Here is a 14,120-nt window from a genome sequence, read left to right on the forward strand (position 1 = left end):
AATCACCCCTAACCACAATGGCCTCGGAATGACAGAGGGTTTCTGTTTCCACAGTGGGCTCTAAAGTGGGTTTTGTTTGTGGCGCAGTTTGACTTCACGTGGCCCCTGCCATCTGGGAGCTGAGATCAAATGAGCAACTTCAAAACACCCATGAAAACGTGTAAAAACAAAACGACAGCAAAAAGTACAGAGTTGGGGGAGATGTGGTTTAACGGGAGCACGTGTGACAAATGATTTAGCAGCCCAGACACCTGGGGACGCAGCATGAGTCAGCTGAAGGATGTGGGTGCCAAAAAAAAAAGAAAGAAAGAAAAAAAAGAAAGAAATACAACCTCAGGCAAACTGGACTCGGTGAAGCTTCCAGAAAAAGAAAGGTGATGGCGAGCTCTGCTCCGTGCTGGTCAGACCACCCTGGAGGAGGTTTGGCTCTTCCGGATGTCCCATCATGAGGGGAAAGGGCGTGTCCTGAATGGAATTACTAAGATTGGGGTTGAGGTGGGGGTGGGGCAGCGGAGGGACTCAAAACGGGGTCTAAAGTTGGACAAGAGGAAGAGAGGAGTGACCTGGAGGGGAAAGGGCTTAGGTGGAGGGATGGGGGGAGGGAGGGTCTGCTGCCTGTAACCTCTGCTTGGAAAGCCTTCTTCTCTCTGCCTGATCCCTTAGGCTTCCGCGGTCACCGCCTCCAAGAAGCCTTCCCTCCCCTCCCTAAGCAGAACCAACCATGCCTCCGCAGGGACCCCCTTCCTCCGCGTCTGGGGGTCAGGTGCTGTCATCACGCCCCCCTGACATGGATCGACATTGGTTGAGCAGAGTCCCCATTCTATTTACCCGGGGCCCTGGCACAGTGACGATTCCTCAGCTCACATCTGATTACTTACATGGTTGGCATGAAAACTGTCATTGAGCACGAGGAAGAGATTGTAGTCTTTCTGTGGGGCTCAAAAAGACGGAACTGGAAAAAAGGGCGGAGATTACGAGACGGTGGATTTCAGCTCAAAATTAGGAAGTACTTTATAATAATGATGACAATGGCTTGGCAGAGCCTTTTAGTCCAAGTTAATCTAAAACTTAGTAGTCTTCTTTTTTTAAACTTTTGAAAAATGTTTTTATTTGTTTTTGAGAGACAGAGAGAGACAGAGCACCGGCGGGGAAGGGGCAAAGAGAGAGGGAGACACAGAATCTGACGCAGGCTCCAGGCTCATGGCAGACCCCGATATGGGGCTTGATCCCATGCCCCTGAGATCATGACCGGAGCCAAAATCAAGAGTCGGACACTTAACTGACTGAGCCACCACGCACTCCAACAAATTAATTTTTATCACAGAGAGGGTGCCTGGCTGGCTCAGTCGGTACAGCATGTGACTCTTGACCTTTGGGTTGTGGATTTGGGCCCCCCATTGGGCATAGAGATTACTTTTTTAAAAAATAAAGATATAAAATGTTAATTTCCATCACAAAAACAATATGTGTATTAGTGTATAGATTGTAAGTTGCTTGAGCAATTTCCTAAGCATTTAAAAGTTGATGTAATGGAAATCTGAATGACCATATCTGTCCGTCTCACTGTCCTCTGTGGTTAGATCTGATGGCGTATTCTCAAATTCCCATGAAGAAGATAAGGAAGCCAAACACATAGATGTTCGTTAACTTGTCCATGGTCACACACCCAGAAAGTCTCTAAGCTTTGGTTTAAACCTAAAAACCCGGTCGTTACTTTTTGTGCCACATTTCACTGCACCTGCTGTCTCCTGGGTGTCCCCTGGTCAGGGACGCTGGGGCAGTGGTGTTCAATCCTGGCTGTACATAAACTTCACCTTGGGAAGTGTTGACAAATTCCTGATGCCCAGGCTCGAACTCCAGGGATTATGATCTAATTGGTCTGGAGTTTGATTCTGTTGTGCAGGGTTGAAAAACTGCCAGCACTGGGTGGGGGTCAGATCATGCCTTCCTTCCAAATATTACATTATCACCTGGGCTAAATGAAATGGACTCTTGTTACCAAGCAACTGGGGACTCAGAATGTATAATGTATACACGGGTTCCTCTTTGTTATCTTGGGCCCCATGGAGGTCTGAGCTTATCTTGAAAGGCAAGTAGATGGTGGCTAGGCTAGGAAGGAAGTGAAGTCCAGTTAGAAGGAAAGACTCAGGAGACACCTAATGCCGAGGATAGAATTTCAAGAATATAAATTATTAACAAGAGGCCTTTTACAGAAGTCCTCTCTCAGATTCTCTAGCTGCTGGACTATTTTCTTGCCTCCCTCATTCACATCACCAGCCCCTACTCAACTGTCCACTTTGGCCAAAGACACCTTTCTCCACACAGATACAAAGAATAACCAAGAAAGGGATCTAGGGCAAAGAGCTGCTGGAAGGAGAGGTCCCCATGGAGGAGGAAGGGAGACAGAGAGAATTCCTTTTAAATTAATTATTGGTTGTTGTCTTCTACTTCTTGAACATGACATTGCCCTTAAGTTGAACCATGGGGCCATGCTGCCAATCGGGCATTATAGGCATAAGAAGACTCGTCGGGGTTTCTACATGGCTTTCCTCTGAAATCACACTGTACCTTGTCTACCCCGCTCAGCAGTGTAAGCACACAGCTGCTATCAGCACTAATCCTAGAGGCAGGATGCTATGACGGTCATTCATTGGAAAATGCTGACTGAAGGACTGGGCCATGCATGGATCAGGGCATTAAAGATGAAGCTATGAACAAAGCACAGGGCTTGTCTTCACGAAGCTCTCCAGAGAGAAAAGCAGATCATCTCCACTGGGACAGGCATGGGGCTGATGTCATAATCCTCAATAGGCTCCTCATGAAAATGCTAGAGAGGGGCTTTCAAGGTGTTGAAAGACGGGAATTCTGATCCTGGAATTTTATACCCAGCTAAACTACCTTTTGCATGTGGGAGTGAATTGAAGACAGTGTTGTGTACTCTAGGAGGCCCTCAGAGGACTCCCCACACAAACATCTGCTTTGAAGACATTGTTGGAGGAAGCTCTGCAGCAAGGAGAGAAAGAAAGCCAGAGCATATTTTGAGTGTATGGTTAGCTAGGTTCTTTGCTATGTAAATAAATGATGACAAAAAAAAGAAAAAAGATTATAATAAGCCACAACCCAAACTCTAGGCAATACTTATAGCAGAAAAGAAAGAGCGCCCGGGTGGCTCAGTCGGTTAAGTGTCTGACTTTGGTTCAGATCATAATCTCATGGTTCATGAGTTCGAGCCCCACAGCAGACTCTGCACTGATAGCTCAGAGGCTACAAAGAATCTGCTTTGGAGTCTCCATCTCCCTCTCTCTCTGCTTCTCCCCTGCTTGTCCTCTCTCTTTCATTCTCAAAAATAAATAAACATTAAAAAAAAAAAAAAAAAGGAAAGCCAGAGCTAGTGAAATGTATCTGGTACATGTCTCTTTGGGAGAAAATAAATAGATATTGATACTTTTAAGAAGTTAAATGGAGATGAGTATACATAATACGTGTGAAAAGTAAACTCCAGGGAAATAAAAATAGAATGTATGACTTTTCCAAACAGCAGAAGAAAATCTGTTCTAGCCAGGGCACCTGGTGGCTCAGTGGGTGAAGCGTCCGACTTCGGCTCAGGTCATAATTTCATGGTTCGTGGGTTCGAGCCCCATGTCGGGCTCTGGGCTGACAGCTAGCTCAGAGCCTGGAGCCTGTTTCAGATTCTGTGTCTCCCTCTGTCTCTGACCCTCCCCTGCTCACGCTGTCTCTCTCTCTCTCTCCGAAATAAATAAAAAACATTAAAAAATTTAAAAAAAAAGAAAAAGAAAATCTGTTCTAACCAATGAAAGGTGGGAAAGAGTAAAAAAAAGAAACAAGATGAAAGTATGAAATAGGGGTGCCTGGGTGGCTCAGTCAGTTAAGTATCTGAATCTTAATTTTGGCTCAGGTCATGATCTCATGGTACATGAAACTGAGCCCCACACTTCTAGGGATTCTCTGCCCCCCTCTCTCTCTCTCTCTCTCCCTCAAAATAAATAAACATTAGAAAGACTATTTTTAAAAAGTATGAAATAGAAAACATGAAATTAAATAGTAGATAGTCCTAATATGCTGGTGATTAGAATTTATGTAAACGGGTTAAATTCACCAATAGAAAGATTCTCAAATTGGATTTTTTTGTTTATTTATTTATTTTGAGAGAGAGGGAGAGAGAGAGAGAGCACACACATGTGTGAGCTGGGGAGGGCCAGAGTGAGAGATGGGCAGAGAGAGAGAATCCCAGGCAGGCTCCATGCTGTCAGCACAGAGACTGACCCAGGGCTCCCTCTCGCCAACTGTGAGATCATGACCTGCGCCGAAATCAAGAGTCAGATGCTTAATTGGGTAAGCCATGCAGGCGCCCCACAAATTGGATTTTTAAAATCATTTAACAATTCCAGGAATGCAAGGGTGGTTCAGTATTCACAAATCAATGTGATACATCACATTAACAAGAGGAGGGATAAAAACTGTATGACCATTTTGGGGCGCCTGGGCGGCTTAGTTGGTTAAGCATCCGACTTTCGCTTAGGTCATGATCTCGCAGTTCGTGGGTTCGAGCCCTGCGTCGGGCTCTGTGCTGACTGCCAGCTCAGAGCCTGGAGCCTGTTTCAGAGTCTGTATCTTCCTCTCTCTCTGACCCTCCCCTGCTCACGCTGTCTCTCTCTCTCTCTCCTAGAAATAAATAAAAATATTTAAAAAAACCTGTATGACCATTTCAATAGATGCAGAAAAACATTTGACAAAGTACAACACCCATTTATAATAATAATAATAAAAACTCAACAAACTAGGTTTAGAGGGAACACACCTCAACCTAAGAAAGGCTATATATAAAACATCTACAGCTAACATCATGCTTCATGATGAAATACTGAGACCTTTTTAAAAAGAATCTAACTTTATACTTACTATAAGAGAAGAATTTAAAACAAAAGGATTTAAAAACTTGAAAGGAACAGAGATGAGAAAAATACACTAGGCAAGCAGGTGTTCCAAAAAGAAGCCAGGGAAACAAGTTCAATAGCTGACAAAATGGAAGAGAGCATCCCAAGAGACAAAGGGAAGCCATAAAAGGAGCAGAAGAAACATGGACATGAACTTGCACCCAATATTACAGCTCCACACTAAAAAAATTTAACAACTGGAAGAATTATGGAGAGAAAAAAATAGATTGACATTTCTAGGTATTAAAACATCCCTTTCAGAAACTATATCTCAAATAAGCAAAAACAAAAAAAACAAAAAAAACCTAAGGAAAAATAAAGAAGATATGAATAACAAGCCTGATCTAATAAATATGGATATAATTGTTCAGTTAACACTATCTACATACTTTTTTTTTTGAAAATACATGTAAAACAATCACCAAATGGGCCCTGAACTAGACTACAAAGAAAACCTTGGTGAGTTTCAAAGAACTAAAATCATGCAGACTTTCTGGTGCATCTGGGTGGTTCAGTGGGTTAAGCATCCGATTCTTTTTTTTTTTTTTTCTAATAGTTTATTGTCAAATTAGTTTCCACATAACACTCAGTGCTCATCCCCACGAGTGCCCTCCTCCATGCCCATCCCTCCTCCCCACCACATCCATCAGTCCTCAGTTTTTGTCAGCATTCAAGAGTCTCATGGTTTGCCTCTCTCCCTTTCCCCCACCGTTTCCGCCCTTCTTCTCCCCCTTGTTCCTCCGTCAAGTTCCTCCTAATCCTCCTATACGTGCAAACATATGGTATTTGTCCTTCTCTGCCTGACTTATTTCGCTCAGCATAACACCCTCAAGGTCCATCCATGTTGCTACACATGGCCAGACTTCATTGTTTCTCATAGCCATGTAGTATTCCATGGTATAGATAAACCACATCTTCTGGATCCATTCATCTGTTGATGGACACTTAGGCTCTTTCCATGTTTTGGCTATTGTGGAGAGTGCTGCTATGAACATTGGGGTACATGAAGCATCCGACTCTTGATTTCAGCTCAGGTCATGATCCCAGGGTCGTGGGATCGAGCCCAGCATGGGGCTCTGTGCTGGGCATGGAGCCTGCTTAAGATTCTCTCTCTCCCTCTCCTTCTTCCACTGCCCTTCCCTTGCTCTACTAGTGCATGCTCTCTCTCAAAAATAAAAAATAAAAAATAAATAAAATAATCCAGACTTTTTCCACCTGCAATGTAAAAAAATTAAAAATAAATTCCAAAGTTTGCTTAAAAAGTCCCATATGACTGGGGGTGGCTGGCTCAGTCTGGAGAGCATGTGACTCTTGATCTTGGGGTCATGAGTTCAAGTCCCATGTTGGGTATAGAGATTACTTAAATAAAAATAAATAATTTTTTAAAAAGTCACATATGAGTTTAAACTAAAACATGTCTAAATAACTCTTCAGATGAAAAGAAAAATCATATGGGGAATTCTTAAATACTTAGAACAAAATGAAAGCATTTTGTGTCTAAAGGTATCTAAAGCTATAATTAGATATGAACTTACAGATATAAATACAGTAATAAGAAAACTGTAACAATTTTTTAAGTATATTTGTTTTGAGAAAGAGAGTGTGGGGGGAGGGGCAGAGAGAGAGAATCCCATGCAGGCCCCACCCTGTCAGCACAGAGCCTGATGCAGGGCTTGAACTCACAAACAGTGAGATCATGACCTGAGCCAAAATCAAGAGTTGGACACTTAACCAACTGAGCCACCCTGGTGCCCCTTAAACTGTTTTTACTGAAATATAACTGATACACAATTGGCTGAACATTTTAAAGTACACCATTTCATAAGTTTTGACATATGTATATACCTGTGAAACCACCACCACAAAAAGGTCATAAACATTACCTATCATCACCAAAAGTTTCCTTGTATTCTTTTGTAACCCTTCTCTCTTACCCCTCTCTATATCCTTGCCCCAAGCCATAGGGCAACTGCTAATCTTTTTATCACTGTAGGTGAACTTGCACTTCAAGAATTTTATGTAAATAGAATCATACAGTAATCTTTCCTTAATGCTGAGATCCATCCACATTGTTACATGTAGCAATGTTTAATTCTTTTTTTTATTGTCGAGTAGTATTCTGTTGTATGGATTTCTGATTTTTTATCCATTCACTTGTTGATGGACATTTGGGCTGTCTCCAGTTTGGGTTAATATAAACAAACCCTATATGAATATTCATCTACAAGACTTTGTATGTATGGACTTATACTTTCAGTTCTCTTGGATAATTACCTAGAAACTGAATGACCAGGTCGTATAGTAGGTACATGTTTAACCTTTAAAGAAACTGCCAAACTTCAGCTCAGGTCACGATCTCACTGCTCGTGGTTTGAGCCCCACATCAGGCTCCGTGCTGACAGCTTGGAGCCTGGAGCCTGCTTCAGATTCTGTCTCCATCTCTCTGCCCCTTCCCTGCTCGCTCTCTGTCTCTCTGTCTTTTTCTCTCTCTCTCTCTCAAATATAAAAAATGAGACATTAAAACATTTTTTTAAAAAAGAAACTGTCAAGCTGTTTTCCAAAGTGATTTTACCATTTTACCTTCCCACCAGCATATGAAAGTTTCAGTTGCTCTACCACCTCAAAGACTTAGGATGATTAATCTTTTTCATTTTAGCCATTCTAATAGGTATGTAGTGGTATATAATTGTGGTTCTAATTTTCACTTCCCTAATGACTAAGGATATTGTCTTTCTTTGTATTTTTTTATTTTTACATTTATTTATTTTTGAGAGACAGAGAGAGACAGAGCACGAGCAGGGGAGGGACAGAGAGAGAATGAGACACAGAATCTGAAGGAGGCTCCAGGCTCTGGGCTATCAGCGCAGAGCCCGACATGGGGCTCGAACGTATCTTCTTCAGTGAAGTGTCTGTTAAAGTATTTTGCCCCTTTTTTTTTTTAAATGAGTTTCTTTTCTTCTTACTGAGTTTTGAAAGTTCCGGACATATTCTAGAAACAAGTCATTTATCAAATATGTGATTTGCAACTATTTTCTCCCAGTCTCTGGCTTCTCTTTTCGATTTCTTAACAAAGTCAAGTAACAGAAATTTTTAATTTCACTGAAGCTCAACTTATCAATTTCTCCTTTAATGAATAATGTTTTGGTGTCGCTAAGAAATCTTAGTCCAATGCAAGGCCATAAATGGTTTCTCCTATGTTTTCTTCTAGAAATTTTAGTGTTTTAAGTTTTACATTTAGGTCTGTGATACATGTGAATTAAATTTCATATATGTTATGAGATATGGATTTCTAATTGTTCTAGCACCTTTTGTTGAAAAGAAAATCCTTTTCCCAATGAATGATCTTTGCACTTTCATAAAAAAAGAAAATCAGTTGTCCATGTATGTTCAAGTCTGTTTCTGGACTCCATTCTATTCCATTGATCTATTTGTCTTCTACCAATGTTCTTGGCTTCCACTTTATGACTTTAGAAAAAGAAGAGCAAATTAAATACAGAGTAATTAGAAGAAAGAAAATAATAATGTTTTGAGTGAAAAAATCAATAAACTAAAAAAAAAGAAAAAGAAGGAAAACCGATGGAAAAAATCAATGAAAGCAGTGGCTGGCTCAGTCAGTAGAGCATTTGACTCTTGATCTTGGGATTGTGGGTTTGAGCCCCAGGTTGAGTGTAGAGATTACCTAAAAATAAAACCTTAAAATTTTTTAATTGAAAACAATTAATGAAATAAAAATCTGGTCCTTTGAGAAGATCAATAAAAATCTCTACCACACTGATCAGTAAAAAAAGAGATCGAAAATAGCAGTATCAGGGATGAGAGAGCTGACATCCCTACAGATACTAAGGGGTTAATAAGGGATTTCTCTGAACAGCTTTATCCTAGTAAATTTGACAACTTAAATGAAATGGACAAATTTCTTGAAAGGCGCAAACTACCAAAGTTTTCTCAGTAAACAACAGATACCCTCAATGGCTCTCTGTCTGTTAAAGAAATAGAACCTGAAGTCAAAAAGTATCCCCCAGAAAAAACTCTAGGCCCAGATGGCTTCATTGGTGAATTCTCCTTGCTTAAGGAAGATACAACACCAGTTCTTTACAAACTCTTCCAGAAAACTGAAAAGGAGTGAACATTCTCCACCCCATTCCATGAGGCCAGTGTTATCCTGACACTAAATCCAGACATTTGCAAGAAAAACAACAACAAATTACAGACCTACATCCCTCATGAAATATCTTTCTTAACAAAATTTTAGCAACATGTTCATGGATAAGATGACTTAGAGATTCTAAAGTGGCAATTCTCTCCCAAATTAATCTATGAATGTATGCAATTCCTTTAAAAATCCCAGCAGGGCGACACCTGGATAGCTCAGTCAGTTGAGCGTCCGAGACTTTTGATTTCAGCTCAGATCATGATCCCAGAGTCACGGACTCAAGCCCTGTGTTGGGCTCCACGCTGAGCATGGAGTCTGCTTGAGATTCTCCCTTTGCCTCTTTCCTCCGTTCATGCTTTCTCGGTCTTAAAAAAATTAATTATTAATTTTTAATGTTTATTTTTGAGAAAGATAATGTGAGCAGGGGGAGGGAGGGATAGAGAGAGAGGGAGACACAGAATCCTGAAGTAGGCTCCAGGCTTTGAGTTGTCAGTACAGGGCCTCACATGGGGCTCGAACCCATGAACCGCAAGACCATGACCTGAACCACAGTCAGACACTTAACAGACTGAGCCACCCAGGCGCCCCAGTAGGATTTTTTTTAAGTAAAATTTTATTGAAATGTAACAGTCACACAGAAAACCACCCCAATCATAAATATATAGCACAATGAATTTTTGCAAAGTGAGTGATGCTATGTAATCATGACACAGATAAAAAAGACGAAAACACTAGCAGTACCTCGGAAACAAAGTTGGTCCCCGCCAGGCCCTGGTACCTAGAGAATAACATTGTCTGTCTTTAACTTTATTTATATAGAGCAAAGATAGGGTATAATGGGAAAGAATATAATGGAAAAAATAAGGGTAGTTCCTTGATGATGCTGCTGATATGCCTTAATGATGTGCATTAAGGGATATGATTAACTCCCTCACTCCACCTGAAGTTTCCAAACCCCTACAAAACCAAGCGACTGAAACATAGACTTCTGGCGACTCTAGCTTCCCAGGTGTAGACATGTCTGAATTCCAGCGGTAGACACAATTCAGGGTCAAACTACTTCCATCATCCTACCCCCACCAGCTCCATCCAAATAGAACCAAGTCCCTTTTGGTACCAAAAAGAGCCTCAACTGGATGTTGGCCTCCCATTTCTTACGGTAAGGCCCTTCTCATCTCCCAGTTAGCTCATCTGCTAAATGGGTGTTCTTGGACTGTCTAACTCACAAGGATTTGAGGAGGAAGATCAAAATAGGGTAAGGTATGTTAAAACAACGCACAAAGTATTATTAAAATAAAAACCATCAAGGGCCGCCTGGCTGGCTCAGTCGAGGGCTCATGTGAGTCAATCTCCTGGCTGTGAATTCAAGCTCCACATTGGGTATAGAGATTGCTTTAAAAAAATAAGTAAAATTAAAGGAAAAATCTCCAAGCGATTTCAGCCGAGATTTTTTTACAAAGTCTTTAAATTCTTTTATTATCCTTTCACGTGAAATATTTAATAAGATGTTAGATGTAATTGGATTTGTGGGAAGAGAGGAGCTCCCAAATTGTACTCTTAAGTGCCACGGTGTGTGTATATTACTTATTTATTTATGTGTTAAACTTCAGATTACGTGTAATAAACTGTCTGTGGTACAGTGCTATTGATTTCCCTGCATTAGAAGTTGAATTAAATGTGCACTACTCTGGGGTGGGTCACCATGAGGGAAACTTAAAAAGTTTTGAAGAAGAGTAAGTGAAGGCCATTAGGACTGTCTAGGCCCTGTCTCCCATTGATCCCTCTCACCCTAGGGGATTCTTACTGCAAGTCGGTCGCATACACATCCTGGTCTTAATGCTACTGCTAATGGTACCTAATAGCAGCCGGGGTACATCACTTGCATTAAAAAGAAACAGCAGCCTCCCACAGCTGTGGCTCAGACACGTTCTAGAAAGAGTACGGCTTTTGAGCATAGCTCGTGTAACATACAAAATTCCTTGGTGAGCCTTGTTTCATGTTTTCATTAGCTCATTTACTCACTGAACTAACATTCACGGGATATTTACGCCGTTCCAGGCATTTGGCCAACTGTAGTCTTCGTCACCAAATTACGATACTTCTCTCCGTGATCGGTCCTTGGAAATGAATTACGATCCCCTTGCGGTCCTCAGAGAATGTTGAGATATTGAGATATTGAGAGAAAGAGAGGGGTACAGCTCTGGGTTGTTTTCCACCTCCGTGACCTGCCTGCTGGGTGAGCCTATCTGGGTCAGATTATCTTTCAGAAATGATCGAGCTGCTCTTTGTGGCCTCATATGTGAACAGTATGTTTAAATGTAATGTGTGTTTGAAGAAAATTACATGAACTGTGTTTAGGGCAGAAAGTTTGACGTGGAGACTCATGACATCAGTGTAGGGGATTATTAGAATTCTCTGTATTTAAAAAAATAAAAAGGGGGCGTCCGGGGAGCTCGGTCGGTTAAACGTCTGACTTTGGCTCAGGTCACGATCTCACGGTTCGTGAATTTGAGCCCCACATGGGGCTCTGTGCTGACAGCTCAGAGCCTGGAGCCCGCTTTGGAATCTGTGTCTCCCTCCCTCTCTGCACCTCCCCTCTTAAAAATAAACATTAAAAACTTTTTTAAATAAAAAGAAAAATACTTTTCTATATAGTTTTTTTAAATTTTTATTTGAGAGAGAGAGCAAGAGCACAAATGGGGAGAGGGGGACAGCGGGAGACAGGGAGAGAATATCAAGCAGGCTCCATGGTCGTCTCAGAGCCTGATGTGGGGCTTGATCCCAAGACCCTGGGATCATGACCTGAGCTGAAATCAAGAGTTGGATGCTTAGCCCACTGAGTGGTGCCCCAAGTTTTGTCTAAATTCATTTCACCTAACACTCTATGACATTTGAGCTTCAAAATTTTGCTTTCTTCAGCTCTTCATTCTTTCCCAACCCCACCCCCCTACCCCCAACTTGATTCCTTGATGGTTTCTTTTTCTTTTTTTTTAATGTTTATTTTTGAGAGAGAGAGAGACAGGGTGCGAGTGGAGGAGGGGCAGAGAGAGAGGGAGACAGAATCCAAAGCAGGCTCCAGGCTCTGAGCTGTCAGCACAGAGCCCGACATGAGGCTCAAACTCACAAACCGTGAGATCGTGACCCGAGCCCAAGTCAGACACTCAACTGACTGAGCTACCCAGGCACCATGATGATTTCTATTTTATGAGTTCTGTGCTCTCAGGTCCCTTGGGTCACCATTCCAAAATCCTAACATCTCTGCAAAGTAAAAATTCTCTCATGAACCAGCAACACTTATTTGGCAGTAAACCCCGACCCCACATAATGTGGAACTATTTTTTGTCTTTATTTCCTTGAATGTTTTACAGCAGAAACGTGATATTTTTATTACAAAATGCTGAACTCTAAATTCTAAAGCACATCTGACTGCAAGTATTTTGAAGAAAGAGCTGTTGGCCTACACGTCTGCCTCAGATCTCCTGGGTAAGTCCCCCACATTACCCTTAGTTTATAGTTTTCACATGTCTCCTCTGAGTTCTAGGGGAAATTCTTTTTTAATTTTTTTGATGCTTATTTTTGAGACAGACAGAGAGAAAGAGAGAGAGAGAGAGAGAGAGAGTGTGTGTGTGTGTGTGTGAGCAGGGGAGGAGCAGAGAGAGAAGGAGACACAGACCTCAAAGCAGGCTCCAGGCTGCAGCCTCTTCATTACCAGTGCAGAGCCTGACACGGGGCTTGAACTCACAAACTGTGAAATCATGACCTGAGCTGAAGTCAGATGCTTAACCGACTGAGCCACCCAGCCATCCCTCTTCTTTTCTTATTAAGTCATTTATTTATTTATTTTGAGAGAGAGAGAGAGAGCAGAAGAGGGACAGAGAGACAGGGAGAGAATCCCAAGTAGGTTTCGTGCTGTCAGCAAAGACCCGATGTGGGGCTCGAACTCACAAACTGCGAGACCATGACCTGAGCTGAAACCAAGAGTTGCACGCTTCCACAACTGAGTCACCCAGGCACCCCTCAAGGGGAGATTCTTAAGGTTGTCTTCTTCAGTAAGTTCTGGCAGCTCTGCCTCGGTGCAGTTCTTCATTTGGCACACGTAGGCTCCTTCTCCATGCAAGTATTTCCTGATCTCAGCTGGCTCCTTCCTTGAACTTCTTGCTATCGACCAATGTTCCCTTTGATTTGGGTGAAGAACACCTGAGTCTTTTCCCACAAGCAAGAAACAGGTCCCCCGCTGGAAGTGACCTGAGGGAAAAGGAGACCATTGGAAAGACCCAGTGGAAGATGACAGGCTGAAGGGAGTCTCAGGAGCGAGGACGTCTCCAGGGACCTCGGAGAGAAAGACTGGAATCAGGGCTTCATGCTGCTGGGTCATTCTCTCTCTCTCTCTCTCTCTCTCTCTCTCTCTCTCTCCCTCCCTCTCTAAACTCTCTGCCCTCATGGTCTCCTACTGCAGTTGGGTTTTTGTCTCCTCATCAGAAACATGAACACTAGCAACACTAAATTCATACCCTTTCAACCCCATAACCCTAAGGAGGCCATAGAGTTTCTCTCTTCCAGTGTCAGGGAATCTTTACAGGAATATGTTTCCTGGTCAAGCCTGGGTCTCATTCCTGGACGTGTGTCCATTGGGTGAAGCCAATTATCAAAGGAAGGAGGTGAGAGGGACGCCTGGGTGGCTCAGTCGGTTAAGCATCCGACTTCGGCTCAGGTCATGATCTCACAGTTCATGGGTTCAGCCCCATGTCGGGCTCTGTGCTGCCAGCCAGCTCAGAGCCTGGAGCCGCTTCAGATTCTGTGTCTCCCTCTCTCTCTGACCCTCCCCTGCTCACGCTGTCTCTCTTTCTCTCTCTCAGAAATAAATAAAACACTAAAAATTAAAAAAAAAAAAAAAAAAAGGAAGGAGGTGAGGGATGGATGCCGAGCAGATTGAACTATTACATTTACCTCAGACACTTTCTCAAATGTTGCGTGAATTTACCTCAGGTTGGAGACCCCCCCCTCCTCCTGTG

The 14,120-nt window shown here is 42.3% G+C and overlaps 1 long non-coding RNA gene across 1 annotated transcript; it reads right to left on the reverse strand.

Annotated features, from left to right (window-relative positions):
* Positions 1–212: 212 nt before the first annotated feature.
* LOC120246546 lies at positions 213–1,961 on the reverse strand. Its single transcript, XR_005532075.1, has 3 exons — positions 1,739–1,961; positions 879–952; positions 213–478 (listed from the first exon to the last, which is right to left on the reverse strand). It is a non-coding gene; the product is annotated as an uncharacterized LOC120246546 (long non-coding RNA).
* Between the last annotated feature and the right edge of the window lie 12,159 nt (positions 1,962–14,120).

The sequence above is a fragment of the Hyaena hyaena genome, unplaced genomic scaffold, assembly GCF_003009895.1.
Source record: "Hyaena hyaena isolate Hyena2069 unplaced genomic scaffold, ASM300989v1 scaffold_10, whole genome shotgun sequence".
Classification (NCBI taxonomy): domain Eukaryota; kingdom Metazoa; phylum Chordata; class Mammalia; order Carnivora; family Hyaenidae; genus Hyaena; species Hyaena hyaena.